This window comes from Ochotona princeps, chromosome X, assembly GCF_030435755.1.
Source record: "Ochotona princeps isolate mOchPri1 chromosome X, mOchPri1.hap1, whole genome shotgun sequence".
Taxonomy (NCBI): domain Eukaryota; kingdom Metazoa; phylum Chordata; class Mammalia; order Lagomorpha; family Ochotonidae; genus Ochotona; species Ochotona princeps.
Genome location: NC_080865.1, coordinates 81,779,924 through 81,802,733, shown reverse-complemented (window position 1 = coordinate 81,802,733; position 22,810 = coordinate 81,779,924). Strand labels below are relative to the sequence as shown.

At 48.2% G+C, this 22,810-nt stretch overlaps 1 non-coding gene and 1 pseudogene across 1 annotated transcript; one reads left to right on the top strand and one right to left on the bottom strand.

Annotated features, from left to right (window-relative positions):
• The first annotated feature begins 1,964 nt into the window (after window positions 1–1,964).
• LOC101527564 (prolyl endopeptidase-like) lies at window positions 1,965–7,781 on the top strand (annotated as a pseudogene).
• A 12,676-nt stretch (window positions 7,782–20,457) lies between these two features.
• LOC118760558 (U1 spliceosomal RNA) lies at window positions 20,458–20,617 on the bottom strand. The gene has a single exon (XR_004996860.2). It is a non-coding gene; the product is annotated as a U1 spliceosomal RNA (small nuclear RNA).
• Window positions 20,618–22,810: the final 2,193 nt, after the last annotated feature.

Here is a 22,810-nt window from a genome sequence, read left to right as displayed (position 1 = left end):
GCACCGGCCGTTGTGCTCACTTGGGGAATGAATCATCGGACAGAAGATCTTCCTCTCTGTCTCTCCTCCTCTCTGTATATCTGACTTTCCAATCAAAATAAATAAATATTAAAAAAAAGTGGAGCAGCTGGGACTAGAACCATTGCCTATATGGAATGCTGGCAGAGGATTAACCCACATGCCATTATGCTAACTTGCCATAAAACATTTTTAAAGAAACTTTTTTTTGCACTTTATATTCTTTTTAAATCTTGTTTTGATTGTGGGTCAGCAATTTTATATAGCTGTGCCTAGCCTCCTGTTTCTAATGTGTTCATGGCTTTCATATCTTTTGTTTTAAAGACTGGTTTACTTTTTAATTTCAATGTCAGAGTTATATAGAGAGAGACCTTACACCCTCAGATTGATTGTCCAGACAGCTGCTACATCCAGGACTGAGCTGAGTGGAATCCAGGAATCAGGAGCTTCCTCAGATCTCCCATGCGAGTGCAGGGTTCCAATGCCCTGGGCCGTCCTCCACTGCTTTCCCAGGCCACAAGTAGGGAGCTGGATGGGAAGTGGGGCAGTCGGAAAATGAACTGGCACTACAGTCAGAGGCTTAGCGTGCCACATGATGGCGCTGGCCCCAACGGCTTTCATACCTTGAAAACTGCATCCACAGAGGCTTTCCCAGTATTTTTTTTTAAAGATTTATTTATTTCACTACAGTCAGATATACAGAGAGAAGGAGAGACAGAGAGGAAGATCTTCCATCCGATGATTCACTCCCCAAGTGAGCCGCAACGGACCAGTGCGCGCCGATCCGAAGCCGGGAACCAGGAACCTCTTCCGGGTCTCCCACGTGGGTGCAGGGTCCCAAAGCATTGGGCCATCCTCAACTGCCTTCCCAGGCCACAAGCAGGGAGCTGGATGGGAAGTGGAGCTGCCGGGATTAGAACCGGAGCCCATATGGGCTCCTGGTGTGTTCAAGGCGAGGACTTTAGCTGCTAGGCCACGCTGCCGGGCCCTCCCAGTGTTTTTGAAACTTGAGGTTCTGTGCCTTTCTGCTGGTGGGGATCTAACTGATACCGCTTAGGAAAGTGCACCCTCTAGTGTCGATATCATGTCCGTTCAGGACACTGTGTCTCAACACGTGCTCCACAGAAACAATTACAGAGAAGAGGGGAGGCTGTTACAACTGTAGATTTCACAATATAAAACCTCCAGCTGTTATAAAAAGTTCATGAATTTTCAAAAGTCTCAATGACACAGCTCCTTATTAGTTTTTTTTTTGGGGGGGGAGTGGTCCGCAGGGGTAAAGGATGTAAAAATGTTTAGATGTTGACGGCGTTGCCCATGTACAGTTCTGACTTTCGGGATGAACACATAGAATCATTAGCCCGTGTGGCCTGCCATGCTGTGTCTTAGTGTGTCACGTGTGCTGTTCTGTGAGACACAGTCAAGGCACAGAGAGATGGGTAGCTTGCACTAGATCCCAGAGCCAGGAAGTGACAAAGCTGAGTTCCGATCTCATTCTTTTCCATCTCTGGGTCCTCTGCTCCCTGTGTACTTGACCATGTGTGGTCTGGGAGGGTGTTTTCCTTCTGGCCATGGCAAACCCAATTGTGTGAGGCATGGGGCTCCAAGACTCTGATGTTGTTGTAGGATTATGGACCCTGAGTACGGCAGCAACCTCAATTCTTGTCTCGCAGAAAAGAAGAATTTTCATGCGGACACACTTTAGTTTTGAAGCAAGATTTATTAGAAAAGCTGAGAGGAGGAGGCTCCCATCCTAGTAACGGGAGGGGGTTTCGAAAGAGAAAGGACCCGTACCTCCTGCCGTGGGGCAGGAGGAAGAGAGAAAAAGGCCCTAGACCTCCGCCACTGTGGCAGGGGAAAAGACAGAAAACCCCAGCCTCCTGCCATAGTGGCCGGAGGGGGAAAGAAAGAGAAGTGCCCTGTTAGTGTTCTTGTGCACAATCGTGATGCACATTAAGACACTGGGAAAGAAAAGGCATGAGAATTTGGAGCCCTGGAACCCAGGTATGTATTTGCACCCATGCAAAGGCCTTTTCCCAATGCAGTCTCCCAGCTGCAAAATGAAAACATTAGAATAGATCCATGTTTCAGGAAATATGTTTTGTGAAATACATACAAAAAAAAAAGGGAAGGAGAGGCAAACAGAATTAAAAGGTTTATCGAAGAGTTTCTCAGATAGTTTGCAGTTGTTTACAAGGCATAATGGCAACTTCCCAGCAGAACATGTTGGTAGCAGAACACCCTGCAGGATTCTGCAGTATTGCAGGATTCTTGGAATATACTTGCAGTTTCCCCACAATATTTTAGGAAAAGATGGTGATCTACACCAGGCTAACCTTACTGACTTTTGCTAGGTAAAGACAAAATCTGCTCATGTTAGGACACTAAGTTGACGATAAGAGCATTCTAACAGTCATGCATATAACTTGTTAATAACAGTGCTGTTAACAGTTCATGTTTATGAAGTGCTTACTAACCCTAACCTTATAAACAGTATTTGTTAATCTTTTGCAGTTAACAGTCCAATCAGAGATTTTCTGATATATTCATTCCTATTTGCAGTACAAGGAAACTGGTTATGAAAGACTGAATTGTTACTTAAATGTACCAAGGAGCAAACAGAACTGGGATTGGGGTTGTCTGCTGCCAAGGCTTACCTGCTAAGTGCGTTACATGGAGGGTGTGCGCACAACTTCTTGTTCAAACTGACATTTCTGAGGGAAGACAGCTCTAAAAATCACTACATAATTTTAGAAATATCTCTTGAAAACAAATACAGTTTTAATGATACTGCTGTGCAATTCCTTTTTATGTATTTGAAAGGCAGTTATAAAGAGAGGGGGAGAAGGAGATCACTCCCCAAATGACTGCAATGTCTGAGCGTGGGCCAGGCCAGTGGCAGGAGCCAGGAGCCTCTTCTAGGTCTCCCATGTGGGTACAGGGGCCTGAATGCTCCGCTGCTTTCCCAGGCCATTAGCAGGGAGCTGCATCAGAATGGAGCAACCAGGGCTAGAACTGACATCTGGGCCCAGTGCGATGGCTCAATTGCCTAATCCTCCACCTGTAAGACCAGTCTCCCACATGGGTGCAGAATCCCAAAGCATTGGGCCATCCTCAACTGCTTTCCCAGGCCACAAGCAGGGAGCTGGATGGGAAGTGGGGCCGCCGGGATTAGAACCGGCGCCCATATGGGATCCTGGTGCATTCAAGGCGAGGACTTTAGCTGCTAGGCCACCGCACAGGGCCCAAGTACACTCTTTTCATTAATTTCGAAGATACTGTCACAGAATGATGCCGAGGAGCTCAGTTCCTGGCTCATTTCAAAATAGATTTTCCATCCAGAGATGATGAGCAAAAATTCATTGAAAGCAAGAAGAGTCCTGTCACAGCAGTCAGAAGGGGCACCGCAAGGCAGGAGTCAGCAGGGAGCTGAAGTGCTGGCTCTCTTACACACAGGGTGCCTCTCCTACTCACAGTTCCCCTTCTGAGAACTCAGTACGGATTGAACAAGCTGGAGGTCAGAGTAACCGATCAGCAGGCGAGGGTTAGCAGCATGCTCTGCCTTTCACTCACCCTTCCAGCATATCCGAGGCACCCCCCCCTCCCCCGCAAGATGTTACTGGAGAAGTGGCAGGAGTCATCTAGTGCCTAGTTCTGCACGCCCGCATCTTCTCTAGGGGTGATGGGAGATTCTTCCAGATTACTCAGGAGCAGCACAGCTCTCTGTTGTAACAGCTCTTCAGCACTTCCGGTCAGTCCAGCCTCTCCTCTCTGCCAGGTTCGTGTTAACTAGCTTTTTCTAGCTCTCTCCGGCTCACTGCAGCCTCCTCCCTCAGGCACAGCTCACCCTCTTAGCCAGGTTCGCTGACTGCTGCTGCCTTCTGGGTTGCTGCCTCTTTTCCACCAAGAGTGAGCAAAACTTCAAAGTCATTGGGTTGTCTGGCTTGGACTTTTAAACAGTTCTAAATCAGACTTTTTTTTTTCCTGTTTGTTTGATCTGCATGCTAATAAGGCATGCTACGTGACCCAATTAGAGAACCGATGTTGGCCTAGCCTGTCTTGCACTGAAATTCAGAGTTCTCTCTCTTTTTTTAAAAAAAGATTTATTTATTTTTCTTACAAAGTCAGATATGCAGAGAGGAGGAGAGACAGAGAGGAAGACCTTCCGTCCGATGATTCACTCCCCAAGTGAGTGCAACAGCCAGAGCTGAGTGATCCGGAGCCAGCAACCAGGAACCTCTTCCAGGTCTCCCGTACGGGTGCAGGGTCCCAAGGCTTTGGGCCGTCCTCGACTGCTTTCCCAGGCCACAAGCAGGGATGGGAAGTGGAGCTGCTGGGATTAGAACCGGCGCCCATATGGAATCCCGGTGTGCGTTCAAGGCGAAGACTTTAGCCGCTAGGCCACGCTGCCGGGCCCCAGAATTCTCAATCAGGTTGGTTTGGCTAAGTCAACAATAATGTGAACTTATCTACAACTGGTTCTGCATTTTAGATATGAATACAGAGGAATAAAACAAGATAGAATATCACTAATTGCTGAATCTCTATGATGGCCATATATTGCTCTTTCAACTTCTTTGCTTAATATTTTTTCTTAGTAAAAAGAGGGTGGGGCAAGTCAAAGGAACCGCTTCAGCCCAGATTCAGCCACTGTAGACATCAGAAGAGTGATTGAACTAGCAAATTGGCTCCTCCCTCTCTCTCTCTCTCTCTCTCTCTCTCTCTCTCTCTCTCTCTCCCTCCCCCTTCTCTCTCAAATAAATAAATAAAACAATATAAAAAGCAAAAAAAAAAATCTGAGAATGATTGTATATTCCCCACCCGTCAGCTGTCTCCCCCTGCCTCAGGGCTCCTGGAGTTATCTCCTCTTTGTTTTTTTGTTTGTTTGCTTGTTTTTGGTATTTTTTTCTGCTATGTTTTGCTTTCTTTTGGGAGGGAGGGGGCTCTATATTAATAGTATGTGTGCAAGCGTTAATGCATAGTAATTTGCATTAGTCAAGTCCTACTAAATGGAGGATATTCACAACCACATTTTTGAAAATAGTGAAGCGTGTCAATGTTTTAACTCAAATAGTCTTATAGGAAGTCTATTCTAGGTCTTTTGGCTAAGATCAAGTGTAAGAAGAAGACTATTCAAAACATAGCTGGCGGGCCAGGGCGGGATGAGGCCCGGCGACGAGGACGCCAGCGTTCCTGCAGAGAGCGCTGTAAGTCCGGCCTGGCCCACGGATGGCGCTGCTGGTTGCTTGTTGCCATCGCTGCCGCCGCCACGGGCGGGGAGGGGCTCCGGTCCTCGCCCACAGCTGCTTCCTGCTTCCTGCACGGCCTCGCCGCCTCGCCGCTGGTAAGGTTGTATGAGTAGAGATTGAGAGCCGCCTGCCCACCAACTGCCACCCGCCGCAGCCACCCACGCACCTGCCTCGGCCCGCTAGGTGTGGTTCCCAGAATCGCCGCACCTAGCTAACCTCAGCCATGCTGTACCATCCAGTACCCTGATGTGGACCGCGACTAGACTGCGGTGCAGAATTATCATGGACATAAAACTTGTAATCCTTACTCGTGGTTAGAGGACCCAGATAGTGAGCAAAGGCTTTTGTGGAGGCCCAGAATAAGATTACTATACATTTTTTTGAGCAGTGTCCAATCAGAGGATTGTACAGAGAAAGGATGACTGAACTCTACGACTATCCCTAGTTGTCACTTCAAGAAAGGAAAAAGGCTCAACTGAACTTGAGCTGTGGTTATGCAACAAGGTGGAGGAATCCACCATGGTGGGAGGGTTTGGGGAGGGGTGGGGAGAACCCAAGTACCTATGTGACTGTGTCACATAATACAATGTAATTAATGAAGTAAAAATAATAAATAATAAAATTAAAAAAAAGGAAAAAGGCATTTTTATTTTTATAATACAGGGTTGCAGAACCAGTGAGTAGTGTATGTACAGGATTCCTTAGAGAGCGAGGCGGGAGTGTTCCTGGACCCTAAACTGCTGTCTGATGACGGCACAGTGGCACTGTGAGCTTATGCATTCAGTGAGGATGCTGAATACTTTGCCTGCGGTCTGAGTGCCAGACTGGATGACCATCAAGTTCATGAAAGTGAATGGTATCAAACAAAGAGCTTCCAGATGTGCTTGAAAGAGTGAAGTTCAGTTGTATGGCCTGGACCCATGATGGGAAGGGCATGTTCTACAACTGCTGCCCACAACAGGATGGAAAAAGTGATGGCACAGAGACATCCACTAATTTCCACCAAAAACTCTGCTACCATGTCTTAGGGACTGATCAGTCTGAGGACATTTGGTGTACTGAATTTCCTGATGAGCCTAAATGGATGGGTAGGGCTGAGCTATCTGATGGATGGTCACTATGTTCTATTATCCATCTGGGAAGGCTGCGATTCAGTTCACCGACTGTGGTACTGTGATCTGCAGCAAGAACCCAATGGCATCACTGGGATCTTAAAGTGGATAAAACTAATTGACAACTTTGAAGGAGAATATGACTGTGTCACCAATGAAGGGACGGTATTCACACTCAAGACCAATCACCATTCTCCCGACTACTGCCTAATGAATATTGACTTCCTGGATCCTGATGAGCCTAAGTGGAAAGTGCTTATTTCTGAGCATGAGAAGGATGTTTTAAAATGGGTGACTTGCATCAGGTCCAATTTCTTGGTCTTCTGCTACCTCCATGACGTAAAGAACATCCTGCAGCTGCACGACCTGACCACTGGCGCTCTCCTCAGGCCCTTCCCGCTGGAGGGCAGCAGCGTTGTGGGCTCCAGTGGTCAGAAGAAGGACACCGAGACCTGCCAGTTCACTTCCTTCTTATCTCCAAGTATCGTTTATCACTGTGATCTCACCAAAGAGGACCTGGAGCCCAGAGTTTTCCGACAGGTGACTGTAAAAGGAATCGATGCTTCCGAATACCAGACAATGCAGATTTTCTACTCTAGCAAGGATGGGACAAAGATTCCTGTGCTCATTGTGCATAAAAGGGGCATAAAACTAGATGGCTCTCACCCTGCTTCCTTATACGGCTACGCTGGCTTCAACATTTCTAGCACATGTAACTACAGTGTGTCTAGGTTTATTTTTCTGAGGCGCATAGTGTGGCATCCTTGCAGTGGCCAACATCAGAGGAGGTGGCGAACATGGACAGAACTGGCATAAAGGTGATACCTTGGCCAACAAACAGAACTGCTTTGATGACTTTCAGTGTGCTGCTGAGTATCTGATCAAGGAAGGCTACGCATCTCCCAAGAGGTTGATGATTAATGGGGGTTCAAATGGAGGTCTCTTAGTGGCTGCTTGTGCAAATCACCGTCCTGACCTCTTCGGATGTGTCATAGCTCAAGTTGGAGTGATGGACATGTTTAAGTTCCGTAAATACACCATTGGGTATGACTGGACCACTGATTATGGGTGCTCAGAAACCAAGCGACACTTTGAATGGCTAGTCAAATATTCTCTGTTGCATAACGTGAAGCTACCAGAGGCAGCTGATGTCCAGTAGCCATCCATGCTGCTTCTAACTGCTGACCACGATGATCATGTGGTCCAACTCCACTCCCTGAAATTCACTGCCACTCTGCAGTACATCATGGGCTGCAACCAGAAGCAAAGCATCCCCCTGCTCATTCATGTAGACACAAAGGTGGGCCATGGGGCAGGCAAGCCCACACCCAAAGTGATAGAAGAAGTCTCTGATATGTTTGCCTTCATAGTGCAGTGCCTGGACATTGAATGGATTCAGTAAATGGAATTTCCTGCTCTTTCCTGACAACCACAGAAAACCTCAAGGGCTTTCACACCATTCAAACCAAGAAACCACTGGGCATACGGCTTCCCCAGATGAACACTGTTACTGTAGTCACAGACTAGTTGAACAGAACTACCCTGGGAATTTTGTATTTTTCAGGCATCTTCTTGTGAGCAAGCCCTCGGTGTTCCTTTTTCTACCTGCACATGTGTTTAGGAACAACAAAGTTGTGTTCAGATCAGTCCTTGTGTGTAGTAGATTGATGAGTTGATGACTGTAGTAGTCAAGCATACTTTGTTTAACCACTCAATGACATTTGCTTCTGTAACCATGATCTGCACATCTTAATGTTAAAAACTCTTCATTGTTCTTCAAAAACTATTTCCACAAGATAAAATTTGCTTTAAAAGTTATCTCTTATGAGAGTGGCCATTTGGCAGTTAATTTGCTGCTTGGGACCCGGCATCTCATACCAGCAGAGCACATACGTTTCTGTCCTGGTGTTGTTTCTAATTCCAGCTTCCTGATAGTTCTTGGGTCCCTGCAACCCACTAGAGAGACTCAGATAGAGTTCCTGGCTCCTGGCTTTGGCCTGGCCCAGCACAGTCCTGGCTGTTGGTGCCATCTGAGGGAGTGAACCAGCAGACAGCAGAACTTTCTCTGTCTTTGTATTACTCTCTCCCTGTCCCCCTTTCAAAAAATGAAGTAGGTGTTATGGCATGGCAAGCTAAGCCTCAGCCTGCAGTGTCAGGGCAGCCTATAGGCTCCAGGATGAATCCTGGTTGCCCCACTTTTGATCCAGTGCCTGTTACTGCACCAAGGAGGGCAATGAAAGCTGGCCCAAGTGCTTGGACCCCTGTACCCGTGTTGGAGATCCAGGGGAAGTTCCTGGCTCCTGACTTCCAACAAGACCAGCTCCTACTGTTGTGGCCATTTGGGGAGTGAACCAGCAGATGGAAGATATCTCTCTTCCTCTTCTACCTCTCCATCTCTGTAACTCTGTCTTTCAAATAAATAAAATAAGGCTGGTGCTGTGGTATAGCAGGCTAAGCCTCTGCCTGTGGTGCTGGCATCCCATGTGGGTGCCAGTCCGAGTCCTGGCTGCTCCAGTTCTACCCAGCTCCTTGCTAATGTGCCTGGGAGGGCTGTGGAGGATGGCCCAAGTGCTTGAGCCTGCACACCCACGTGGGAGACCCAGGGGAGGGCCCCTAGCTCCTGGCTTTGGACCATACCAGTCCGGCTCTACCCATTGCAGTCAGTTCGGGAGTGAACCAGCTAATGGAAGATCTCTCTTTGTCTCTGGTAACATTGCCTTTCAAATAAAAGTAAAGAAATATAAAAAACAATAATAACTCTTTTGAAAGTGAAACCATGGTATGTATTATGATCAGTTCTTACCAGTACTTTTTCAGAATGGGGCCAAGGAGGTAAGGGAAATGAAGGCCTTGGCTTCTCCCCTATAGGGAGTGTCAGCTGAGATTAGGCATTGGCCTTTGGCTGAACAGACATGACATTCCCCCCCCTTCCCAACATTTGCGGTAGCAAACAGACCTGCGCAGGTCAGGTAAGATGAGGTGGGGGCCAAGAGGGTGTAGGAAGAGAGTCTGAAAGGGTAAGCTGGTCTGCTTCTTGTAAAACAGGCTGTGCATGTGTGGCAAAGAAACTTTGGCTAACAGAACTACGAAAGGCCCAAGTGGCCCGGCAAAAAGAAAATGGGAAGCCTCAGTCCCCAGAAAATATTGCCAAAGAAGCTTAGGTTGTTGCCATCCAAAGCAGGGCAAAGGCTAGCAGAAGGCTTGTCCTGGTGCGGCCCTCAGGGCACAGTGGCTCAGGAATTAACACTGTTCTCATTCTCTCCTGACTGGCTGCCGAATGTTATCAGCAACAGGTGCTCAGAGCTGCTTCCTGCTAGAGAGCATTCAGACAATACAGAGGGTAGTGGCAAGCAAAGCAGCACAGTTTAATCAGAAATATACATGATAGGCCAGGCAGACATCTCAGGGAACAACTGAGTGTGCAGTCTGCATGTGCACTGATCATGAAGAGTGCACCTGACAGACCAGGCGGGCACCTCATGAAAGGATGGAGAGCCACATCATGCTGCTGCTTTGGGAAGAAGAAAAAAAAAAAGGTTGTGCATGGCTCTCGGTGTTTTTAAATCAAAATAAACCTATACTTTAACTCCACATTCCTTTTTAATTGATTTATTAGTACCACAGTGGCTGGACTGGGCCAGGCTGAACCCGGATCCAGGCATAAGCCAGATCGCTCACCTGAGTGGCAGGTACCCAGTTACGCGAAGCATCACTGCTGCCTCCCAGGGAATGTGTGAGCAGGAAGCTGGCATCAGAACCTGGGGCTAGTATATGAAGCCAGGCACTCTGATCTGGGATGTGGGCAACCTAACTGCTACGCTGTATGCTTGGCACAATTCCATTTTTTCATTAACATTTTAAAGGTTTGTTTGTTTTTGAAAGACAGAGTGCACACTCACCTTTGTATCACTTCTGCTACTTCCAAATGTGCCCAAATGCTGGAATTGGCTGGGTGGAACCAGGAGTCAGGAATTTCATCAGGGTCTCCCATAGGGGTGGGAGCACTTTAGACCACATCTACTGCCCCCCAAGCTGTGCATTAGCAGAAAGCCGGGTCAGAAGCACAGGTGGGAGTGTTTGGCCATGGGGCTGGGGCAAAAGGAGTCTCCTGCAGCTGGTTGCTGCAGGGGGTGCCCCAGCCAGGCCGGACCCAATGCCGGGGACTCAGGCCACGGTCATTGCTGCCACATGCTGACCAAGTCCTAGGCTTTGGGCCCAGCAGCAAGTTCTGAGGTTTTTAGGGTATGTAATTGCTGCCTAAGGACATTCATGGATAAGGTCAATGTGAATGTAGGTGAGGGATGAATCCTGGGTGATTCCCAGCAATGAGGTCACAGAACTTTCTGGCAAGCATGGGGACTGAGACCTGGTGGTTTGGAGGGGAGAGTCCATAAGATTAATTTGGGCCAGACTGATTCACCAGCCCACATGGGAATCCTGAGATGGGCTGTTAGCATAGAGCATCACTGATGGCCACACACCATTCCATATGAAATCTATGGCTGGCGGCCTGTCTGGCAGGGCTAGGTACCAGTATCTGACTGAGTGGTGGAATAGTGGAAGGGTCACACTTGGCAGGGTCAAGACACTAACCAGCACGCGAGAGAAGCAGGTCCAGGGGTAGATTCTATGGGGGAAGTGTGGGCCCAACCCTGTGGAAATAAATACAAGTCCTGCTGGTTAGCTCACGAGCTGGGGTGATGATGGGCTGAGGTAGGTGTGACCAAGGAACCTGCCATCACTTACAGGTAAAGAAACAACAACATTCTGGACAGGTCAAGGAAGCAGCACCTGAGGGTGCATCCTAAAACAGGATGTGAGGTGGACTGAGCTGCAATTGGAAGCGGGTGGACAGGGCAGGGCCAAGCAAACCTCAAGTCACAAGGAAGAACAGAAATCAGGATGGAGCACAGGTCATGCCGAACTAGGCTCTTACACCGACTGGTCTGCATGAGCCAGAGATACTAGGCCACAGCATCGAAAGCAAAGGCTGAGACACGTGGGAGGCTAAGCCAACTGGGTCAGAGCAACTACTGGCAGAAAGGGCTGGGAATAGGCTTGGTTGGGGAGCTGTGAAAGCACACCCTTGCTAGGTTGGGGTTCCCGCTGTGAGCATAGGGGCCGGAGGGGGGATTGTGTTCTGGTCTGAATATGGCTGCAATCTCCCTTGGCACAAGTGTGAACTGGGGCTGGGTGCACATAATCGGGCTAGACACCAGCACCATCTGGTGCTCTGGAGAACCTTGGTAGATGTAGGATGGACTAGGCTAGGTCTCTTCTCCTACTGAGCCATGTGTCAGCAGTGTCTGGGTATGGACAAGCCTTGGCTGGTCTGAAATATCCAACAGTAAGAACCAGAATGGATTGAAGGCCACCAAGGAAAGGCTGTTCCTGCCAGGACAGGAGGTGGACTAAGCAGGGCTAGCCCATGGACTCAACAGTATGCGCAAGATCTGGCAATGGGAGAGGTTCTGATGGAGGAGCCTGGGCAACTCCTCTGTCAAGACACAGTCCCTACAGGTGAGCACAAGAACCACGATATGGAGCAACCCAGCAAAGCCAGAGAAAGATACTCAACAGACATACATTTGGCACGGTGGGGGGAGGCAGACCAGGCTGAACCAGTTCACATCTCCCAGTGGCGAATCCGAGCACCAGAGCAGAGTGTGGGTCAGGCCAGGTATAGTTGAAACACAAACCAGTGCACATTATGGAATGCCAAGGTGAGGTGAGCCATACCAGATGTGGCCACAGCGCCTAAACAGCACATGTGAGAACCTGGGAGGGAGGGAGCAAAGCTGGTAGTGGGGAATGTGGGCTCCCCTGCTGGACAGCCACTCCCACTGGAGAGCATGAGTTGGGATGGGGGCAGACCAGACCAGGCAGGGCTACAACATCTGTGGGTCTCATGTGAGCTAGATCAGGGAAAAGCCAGGCTGGGCTGAGTGTTCCGATTGGTGCAAGCATAAATTAGAGTGGGTGAGGGTTGGTTGGGCTTAGCCGCAGTGTCAGCTGGCAGAAGTTGGCACTAGGTGCCAAATCTGTCAAGTTAAACTCCAGAACCACCTGGAGAGTACATAATCTGGGAGTGGGAGTGGCCTAGTAGGGAAATAGTGGGCACCTCCCTCTTGTGTTACCACTCCCACTGGAGAGCATGAAAACCAGGACAGGGCAGGGGTGGCTAGGCAGAAAGGAACCCGCCAGTATTTGTGTGGACTGGATAGTAAAGCAGGTTGGGTTGAACTAGGCTTCAATGCCCATTGACATGCACTAGAGCTAAATGGGATGTGGGACAGATTCAACAAGCCTGCGGTATATACTGGCAAGCATGGGAACCAGGTTAGGGGGCAGGCCTGGTGGGGGTTATGGGGAGTCGCCCCAACTAGGCTGCAGCTCCCACTGGTTTGCGTGAGGGCCAAGTATGAAGTGGGCAGGATCGGGCTAGACTGCAACACCTATCGGTTCTCATGGAAGACAGGGCTGGAAACAGAACTGACTCAGCAGTTGCAATGACCAGCATGTGTATAAGCTGATTGGGGTGACGGACTGTGCCGGGCCCTGTACTGGCAAGCACACACAAGAATCAGGTCTGGGATCACCTCAGACGAAGTTTCTTTGGAGATCCCTCCAACTGAACTGCTGATCTCAGAACCCCAACCATGAAGGGACTATGTCAGCCAGTGGATTCTAAATAGATTTCATCGTGCTTGGAGCAGTGAGATTGGCAGCAATTCAGAACTGTTGAACTATCAAAACTGCTTGAGCAGGACCCTCGGCGTATGCCCCACGTTGGGGACCTGGGATGGGTGGGAGGCTGGGTGGGGCTTCTCCCTGTTTCTCCCCTGACCCCAGATACAGAAAAAAAAACGTATTAGTGTGAAAATAATGATCTTACCCACCCTTTCGCGTAGCCCTTGACCATTTATGCCCTAATCAACTATGTAGATTATCAAAATAAAAATATATTTTAAAAAAACAAGATGAAGCACAAGTGGGACTTGATCCCAGGCACTGCTAAATGGGATTAAGGTATCCCATGCAGCAGCTTAACCTGCTATACCATGCAGCTGCCCCTCCATGAACTTTCTGAAGTCTCCTCATATTTATTGCCACTCAGGTTACCTTTTCCTTTATCCTGTCTCAGTACTCACAGATGACTCATTTTATGTGATAGCATGGGCTCTCATAGCCTGTTCCATTCGTTCTTTCCCCACTGGGCTATCTTTCCCTCCCACTAGTCTTGTGGTTGAAGCTGGGTAAGGAGCATTTCTTTGTCCAGAGTTTGCAACAACCAGAGTGCTATGTACGGCCCCCTGGAATGTAATCTATGGTGCTATGCTAGGCTCCGAAAGCAGCTCGCAGAAGCAGCCTGTCTGTAATTCACAGGTCTGACACCAGAGGTCCCACTGAGTTTGTCAGTGGGAGAAGGTGGACCTGGGAATTTAGTGAGCAGTTTAAACAAGCATCCTGCATGATGAGAAATACGCCTTTTGTATTTCAGGAATGGCTCTAGACTGATTTGCTCCACCTCTAACTCTCACCCTGGCTGGTCATCTTACTACCAACACTATTCTAACTTCTCCAGGCTCCCATGCTCTGTGAAATCCTGCCACTTGCATGTGACCAACTTGGCAATAGACTCATCTTTTTCCTTTTGAGTATGACAAACTTGGCTTTGTGGTAGCTGCTCTTCTGCGCAGGTATGTTTGCCAGGTGTACAGACATTTCTCACTGCGCCTACTGTCGAGAGATGGCAGCCAATCCCCTTCCTTATTGTGTCTCGTTGGTTAAGACATGATTGGGATTTGCTGTTCTGAGCCCTCAGCAGTTTTCTGTGTATTTCTAACACTGATTGGTTTCCCCAAAGTGTGGTGGGCACAGGGTAGGCCTTCCCAGGAAGACTGCCTGCTCGGCTATGGGGAGTGTGGTAAGACACCAGATGTCAGCTACTGCAAAGGCCATTTCCACTTCTCATCAAAGGTTGTGCTCTTCCCAGGAGAGAAGGCTGACTGAGAGGAAGTGAGAGAGGGAGAAAGTGCAAGAGGAAAGAGAGTGAGATGAAGGCCCAGCTCCCCTAGTACGTGTGGGACACTGATAATAGTACCCACTTTAGACAGTACTCACCTGTCAGTCTGTCCTGGGCTTTGTTGGGCTGGCATCGCCACTCCATTTTCGCTCTGCCCAATCCTTCCTGCCACACATTCCTTCCATAAACACTGATCTCCAAATAAACATCCTGCACCTCAAATTCCACTCCAACACCTCAAATTTCAGCTGCCTTAGCAACAGCCAACATGTGACGCTTTGTTCTTGTGCCCTTAAAACAACTGCAGTGGCAGCACACGACAGCCAGGGCACTGTTTCTCTGTGGATGTAAATGCTTCTCCGCATTGCAGGGCCAGGTGGCCCCTCTGAGGTTTCTCACACCAGCCTGCCCTGCAGCCACAGGAAAGGCTAACGTGTGTTGCGACGGGGGCATGAAGCAGATGAAGCTTCATAAAGCAGGCGGAATTGGAAGTGAGCACTTGAAAGTAAGGGAGAGGGAACAGCTAACAGGACTAATATGAACTAAATCTTGTGGATTAGCCTCTTTCCTAGCATGTTGCTTTATTTCATTAATGCTTCGCAATTCCATCAAAGGCAGTTCTACCTCAAAGGATAACAGCAAAAATAAGGGGCCTGATGTGACATCTCAATTGGCTAATCCTCCACCCACAAGCGACGAGACCCCATGTGGGCACCAGTTTGTGTCCTGAATGCTCCACTCCCCATCCACCTCCCTGCTTTTATTGTCTGGGAAAGCAGGGGAGGATGGTCCAGGATCTTGGGACCCTATTCCCGCATGGGAGAACTGGAGGAGGCTCCTGGCTTCTGACTTCTGGCTGTTGTGGCAACTTGGGAAGTGAATCAGAAGATAGAAGATCTTTTCTGTCTCTCCTTCTCTCTGTAAATCTACCTTTCCAATAAAACTAAGTGTTCAAAAAAATAGCAAAAAGGGCATGGTGCAATACCCTAGTGGTATGTGCCAGGACCCCATATGAGTACTGGTTCATGTCCTGGCTACTCCACTTTCCATCCAGCGCCCACTTGTGGCCTGGGAAAGCAGTAAAGGTCGGCCCAAAGCCTTGGGACCCTGCACCCACATGGGGGACCTGGAGGAAACTCCTGGCTCCTGGCTTCGGACTGGCTCAGTTTCAACTGCTGCCACCACTTGGGGAGTGAATCAACAGATTTTTCTCTTTGCCTCTCTTTCTCTGCATAAATCTGATCTGGCTTTTCAATAAAAATAAAATACATATTTTAAAAAAGAAAAAGGAAATGGATCTGGGACTTGAACCCAGCCTCTCTGGTATGGGATGTGGGCACCCCAAACAATGTCTTTATTTTTTTTAAAAGGTTGTTTTGAAAGGCAGAATTACAGAGGGTGTGGGGGAGGGAGGGAGGGAAAAAGAGAGAGAGAGGAGAGAGAAAATGAGTTCTTTCATCCTTTGTTCATCTTTTGTTCTACTCCCCGAAAGGCTGCAATGACCAGGGCTGGCCAAAGCCAGGAGCCCGAAACTTCATTCAGTGTCCCGTACTAGGCAGCAGGGGCACAAGCTCTTGTGCCATCTTGCACTGCCTGGATCAGAAGCAGAGCAGCTAAGACTCGAACCGGTACTCTGATACGGGATGCTGGTGTCACAATTGGGCACTACACTCACTGGGCCAGAACAGCCCCTGCACACATTTCTTAAGAGGCAACAATTCATGTTTGATACCCGCCTGGAACTGAGATTACCCTTACATGATCCCTCTCTATGCTCTTCCTTTGCTGTAACAGATTCACTCAGGAACCCTGTGAAGAAGCCAAGGCTCAAAGTATACACAAAAATGAAATTAAAATTGCCCCTTAAAAAAAAAAAACAGGCCTGACATTGTGGCACAGTCTCACTCTCTTGCAGTGTTGGCATCCCAGATGAGCCTCTGTTCAAGTCCCAGCTGCTGCGCTTATAATCCAGCTTCCTCTTAATACACCTGGGAAAGCAGTGGACGGTGATCAGAGTGCTTGGGCCATTGTTAACCACATGGGGGACCTGGGTGGCATTCCAGGCTCCTGGCTTCAGCCTGGCCCAGACCTGACCATGACAACATTTGAGGTGTAAATGAGCAAATATTAGATCTCTCCCTCTTTCTTTCTCTGTAACTTTCAATTAAGATAAATCTTTGAGACAGCAGGAGTGACTTTTTAGAATGTCCTCATCCCATATAGAGTGGTGTCTCGATTCAAGTTCAAACTCTGCTCCTAACTCCAGGTCCCTGCTAAAGCACACCACAGGAAGCAGCAGACAGGGCCTCTGCCACCCGGGTCAGAGAGCTGTGTGCACTTCCTGGCTCTTGGTTATACTCTGGTTTAGCCCTGGCTCGGTGGCCATCTGGGAAGTGAACCAGTGAGTTTCTCTAATTGGAAACGCAGATATACAGAGAGGAGAGAGAAAGATCTTCCATCCACAGGTTCACTCCAAAAGTGGCAGCAATAGCTGGAGCTGAGCTGATCCAAAGCCAAGAGTCAGGAACTTCCTCCAGGTCTCCCATGTGGGTGCAGGGTCCCAAGGCCTTGGGCCATCCTCGACTGCTTTCCTGGGACATGAACTGGTACCCATATGGGATCCTGATGTGTGCAAGGTGAGGACTTTAGCCACTAATATACCACCCTGGGCCCAACTATCACCACCCTTAAAAACTCCGAGACTCAGCGACCGGAGCCATGGTGGTGCAGAACAATCTTCAATCTCTGGTGTTGGCAACTCGGGACTGAAAACAGAACCAACCCAGCAGTTGCAACCACCAGCTGATCGGGTGATGGACTGTGCCGGGCCCTGTGCTTGCTAGAACATGTAAGAATCTAGTCTGGGAATACCTCAAAGTATCTTTGGAGATCTCCCCAATCAAATTGCTGGACTCAGAACTCTAACCAAGAAAAGACAGAAGACAGAACGGGACAGTCATTCATCTCAGCTATATGTTGGCAGCAAATTATGGGGCAAATGGAGACTTTATGATGGACCATGTCAATCAGTGGACGACCTCATCGAGCGAAACTGGCAGCGATTCATAACTGGAGAACTATTAGCACCACTTGGGCACATATCTCGGAGCATGCCCCACATCCGGGACTTGGGGTGGGTGGGAAACCGGGTGGGGCTTCTCCCTCAATGTCCCCCTTTACCTCAGATGCATGATGGAAACAATATGGACATAATGGCATTGCCCACTTTCCTATCCCCCTGAACCTTTTTTTTCTTTTCTTTTTTTTTTCTTCTTTTTCCTTTAACTGTAATTAACTATGTAAAGATTGTCAACAACAATACAATAAAAAGAAAAAAATTAAAAAAAAAAATCTCTGGTGTTGGCATCCCATATAGGCATTAGTTTGAGTCCTGGCAGCTCCACTTCCCATCCAGTTCCCTGCTTGTGGTCTAGGAAAGCAGCGGAGGATGGCTCAGGTACTCGGGCCCTCATGTGGGAGAAGGCCCCGGCTTCAGATCAGCCCAGCTTTGGCCATTGCTAGAGTGAACAAATGGATGGAAGACTTCCTGGGATCCGAGATTCCTGTGGACACGCACCCTAGCACTCAGCAGGTGGCCCATGTACCTGGATCCCTACCACTCATGTTGGAGACCCAGATGGAATTCCTGTCTCCTGGCTTCTTCTCAGTCCAGACCTGGCTGTTTCAGACATTTAGGGAGTGACTCAGTGAATGGAAGATTGTCTCTCTCAGAAAAGGAGTAAGGAGAGACACTCTCTCTTATGTATCATTCCATAGTGTGTATTCTCTAAACCTAAACATATGGCCTGGCACAGTAGCCTAGTGGCTGAAGTCCTTGCCTTGCACGTGCTGGGATCCCATATGGGCATCGATTCTAGTCCCAGAAACCCTGCTTTCCCATCCAGCTCCCTGCCTGTGGCCTGGGAAAGCAGTCGAGGACGGCCTCAAGCCTTGGGACCCTGCACCCATGTGGGAAACCCGGAAGAGGCTCCTGGATCGTGGCTTTGGATTGGCTCAGCTCCAGCCATTGCAGCCACTTGGGGAGTGAATCAATGGGCGGAAGATCTTCCTCTCTGTCTCTCCTCCTCTCTGTATGTTTTATTTTCCAATAAAAATAAATAAATCTTTAAAATTTTTCAAATATAAATATACCTTTTTAAAACTCCAGCAGGGATTATCTGGCGGAGCTAATGGCTTGTTTTTATTTTACTTTACTTTTTTTATTATGTGCTCTATTATGAAAAAAAACACTGGTAAATTCTTTATTATTCAAGTTTTTCCAAGTCTTGTAAAACAAAATGGTTGCGTGTGTATGTTGCCATGCCTGAAAGAATACAAAGCAAACTGCTATTTATGGGCCCTCCTTAAAAACTGTTTTTGTGAGGTGGGGTGGGGTGGTGGTGTGGCTGAGTAGCAGGTTAAGCCCATGAGTGCCGTTGGAGATCTGGCTCTCCACTTCCGATCTGCCTCCCTGCTCATGCGTCTGGGAAAGCAGCAGAAGACGGCCCAGTTCTTGGGCCCCTGAACCTATGTGAGAGATCTGGATGAAGCTCCTGGCTCCCCGCTTCAGCCTGGCCCAGCTTCAGCCTTTGTGGCCATTTGAGGAGTGAACCAAAGGATGGAAGATGTCCCTTTCTCTGTGTGTCTATCTCTGTACATAAAACTACGTTTTTTAATTAAATAAGTCTTTTTAAAAAGATTTATTTTACTTCAAAGTCAGAGTTACACAGAGAGGGAGAGTCACAGAGAAGCATCTGCTGGTTCACTTCCCAAATGTCTGCAATAGCCAGAGCTGGCCCAGCTTAAAGTTGCAAGTCAGGAGCTTCTTCTGGGTGTCCCACATACCAAGGCCTTGGGCCATTGTACGCTGCTTCCCAGGCCATTGGCAAGGAGCTGGATCAGAAATGGAGCAGCTGGGACTTAAGCCAGCACCCATATGAAAAGCTGGCACCACCACTGGAGGATTAGCTTGCTATGCCACCATGCCAGTCCCATAAAACAAGTCTGCCCCAGTTCTGGTCCCCAGCCCTGCCTGGACTGCCCCGGTTCTGGTCCCCCGCTCTGCCTGGACTGCCACGGTTCCGGTCCCCAGCTCTTCCTGGACTGCCCCGGTTCTGGTCCCCGGCCCTGCCTGGACTGCCCCGGTTCTGGTCCCCGGCTCTGCCTGGACTGCCCCAGTTCTGGTCCCCAGCTCTGTACCTCCTAAGTTCTGGTTCCCGGCTCTGCCTGGACTGCCCTGGTTCTGGTCCCCAGCTCTTCCTGGACTGCCCCGGTTCTGGTCCCCGGCCCTGCCTGGACTGCCCCGGTTCTGGTCCCCAGCTCTGTACCTCCTAAGTTCTGGTTCCCGGCTCTGCCTGGACCGCCCTGGTTCTGGTCCCCAGCTCTTCCTGGACTGCCACAGTTCTGGTCCCCGGCTCTGCCTGGACTGCCCCGGTTCTGGTCCCCGGCTCTGCCTGGACTGCCCCAGTTCTGGTCCCCAGCTCTGTACCTCCTAAGTTCTGGTTCCCGGCTCTGCCTGGACCGCCCTGGTTCTGGTCCCCAGCTCTTCCTGGACTGCCCTGGTTCTGGTCCCCAGCTCTTCCTGGACTGCCCTGGTTCTGGTCCCCAGTTCTGCTCCTCATTCCAGCTTTGTATTACTGTCCACCCTGAGTGGCAGCAGGTGATGGCTCAAGGACATGAGTCCCAGTCACTTTCGCGAGGAATCTGAGTTGTGTTCAGGGCTTTCAGTTTCAGCCTTGATTCAGCCCTGCTTGTTGTGGGCAACTGGAGAGTGAACCAATGGATGGAACACCTCTCTCTCTCTCTCCCTTCCTATCCTCCTTTCCTCTCAAATTAATAAATAAAATTTAAAAATTAAAAAAAAACAACTGAGAAATGGGCAATAAATGCGACTTTTTCAGTACTTGATGACAGCTGTAAAATACATTTTTGCATTATATTCATGAATCACAGCTACCTTGTATTTAATCCTTCCAAGTTGCTTCAAATAGGTTTGTCATATGTGATTTGATAAATTTTGATGCGCTCACCATTGTGGTGTCTTTTTTCTCCCCAGGAGAGAGCACGAACACAGTCCCCCAATATCACAAACCATGTAGTCGAGGTTCCCACATGTGGGGAACAAGTGTCAGCACATCCGGAGTGCAATGGATAAGCCTCGGCCTGGCAAAGCCACCTTCGTGCTCATGGTCTGTCGTCTGTCATGTTGAAAATCACCTATAGGCAAAGCAACATCTGTAACCTGGGGGTGAGCCAACCCAGGAAAGAAATCAAGCTTTGGTGCAAGTTCAAGCTCACATAAAGTATACCAGGTGAACAGGCACCAAAGACTTCAAAGCACCTCATGCCAGTGAGTCAGGAGCACCAGCTTTACACATAAGGGAAGGCACTTTATTGCTCTTTTCTCCAAGAGGCCTTAATTAACTGGTAAGGCTTGCAAGCCACTCTTGGCACCAAAGCTTCAAAACAAAACAAACCAAACAAACAAACAAAACAGCATCCCACTACAAAAACAAACTGCATTTTAAGCCCAGTCCTCTAGGGGGAGAAAGCTCTTGGAGGAAGGCCTGGGACTCCGCAAAATGTGCCAGGGCTCCGCTCAAACAGTGGCTTTGCCGGACAAGGTCGCCTTGACCGCTGGCAGCAAGTGTGGCCTCCGAACAGCTGCAGCCGGCCTCCAAAGATACCAACGCAGGAAACAAAAAGGCAATGTTTCACCCAGATCTTTGTTTCCCCTTTCCCCGCAACGTGACCCGTGCGCTCCCAAAATGCCTGCAGGGCTGGGATCCTCCTCCCTCCGCCCGCCCCGGTCTGTCAGAGTGGAAAACCCAAGGGTAGATTAAAACCCTGGAGTCTTGGCCCTTTAACAATACCAGAGAGGGTGGAGAGAGGAGAAAGCCCAACCGCATCCGGTTAAGTTTCGTTTTCATTAAAATCTTCACGTGATTGCCCAACTCTTGACTCAGCGATTTCTCCAAACAACTGCCTTTCATTTATTGGTTTGTCATCACCGCCTTCACCTTTTCTTGTATTGTCTTACCTACCAGTTTTGAACACTTGAACGGGATTCAAATTTGATTTCTAGAAGTTCAGTTTAGCAAATTTACTTAGCCCAATTCATTTCAAGTTCGCGAGATCCCAAGATGGGGATTTTAAATTAACACTTGCCCCTGAATTCCCGAAAGCAACTGACACCCACTTTCTTAAAAGGACCATCAGTTTTTCTCTTTTGAATTATAGTGTCATTTTCTCTTTTTGTCTCTCTCTCTCACACACAAATACACACACAGTGGTTTTTTTTTTAATTAAGGAATACACATTGTACATATTTATAATGCATTGTGTGTAGTTTTGATAGATGAATATATTGTGGGATGGCTAAAGCAAGCTAGTTAATGCAAGCATTTCTCCCCATGCTTTGTGGGAACACTTAAAATCTATACTGAGCAATTTTCAGTATGCAATATTCTATTATTAACTGTACTTGCCATGACGTACCATAGATATTACAGACAGATCCATGCTTAAGCAAATGGGACAATTAAAGACTTGTTCAACAACTCTCCTGGAATTTTTCTCCCTTCTGCAAATGTGCCCCAACAGTGACAATTCTGAAATGTTTTGTGGAAATTGAATTTTTTAAAAAATCAAATCTTGATTTTTCTTTTTGAAAATGTTTTTTAATATTTATGATAAACAAATATAGAAAATGTGGACAATTCAAAACATAAAAAATAAATTATTTACAATTTTGACACTCAGAAATAACCAGCTAATGATTGCTGTCTTGTGTCCAGCATTGTGGTACAGTGGATTAAGCTGTAATGCTGGCATCCCACATGAGTTCAGGTTTCTGTCCCAGCTGCTCCATTTCTGCAACAGAGGATGGATTGGGCCCTTGCCACCCTCATGGAAAAGGTAGACGCAGTTCCTGTCCCTGGCAATTACAGCCATTTGGGAATGAGCTAGCAAATAGAAGATGGATATCTCTCTCTTTCCTCTCTGTCTCTCCCTCTCTAACTCTGCCATCCAAATAGATAAGTAAATTTATAAAAAAAAAAAAGTGACTTTTCTCCCAATGTTTTTTACCATGGATTTAAAAAAACAATCTAGTTATATAATTCTGTTAAGAAGTGCTTTTCCCTCATTATAATGTTCACATTTTCTCATTATAGTGAGACTCTAACTTCTGTGGTGGTGCCCTGGCACAGTAGGCTAATCTTCTGACCTCTGGCACCAGCAACCCATATAGGAACTGGTTGGCATCCCAGCTTCTCCATCTCCCTACTTGTGGCCTGGAAAAGCAGTGAAGGACAGCCCAAAGCCTTGGGACCCTGTACATGTATGGGAGGCCTGGAAGAAGTTCCTGGTTCCTGGCTCTTGGCTCCTGGTTTTGGATCAGCTCA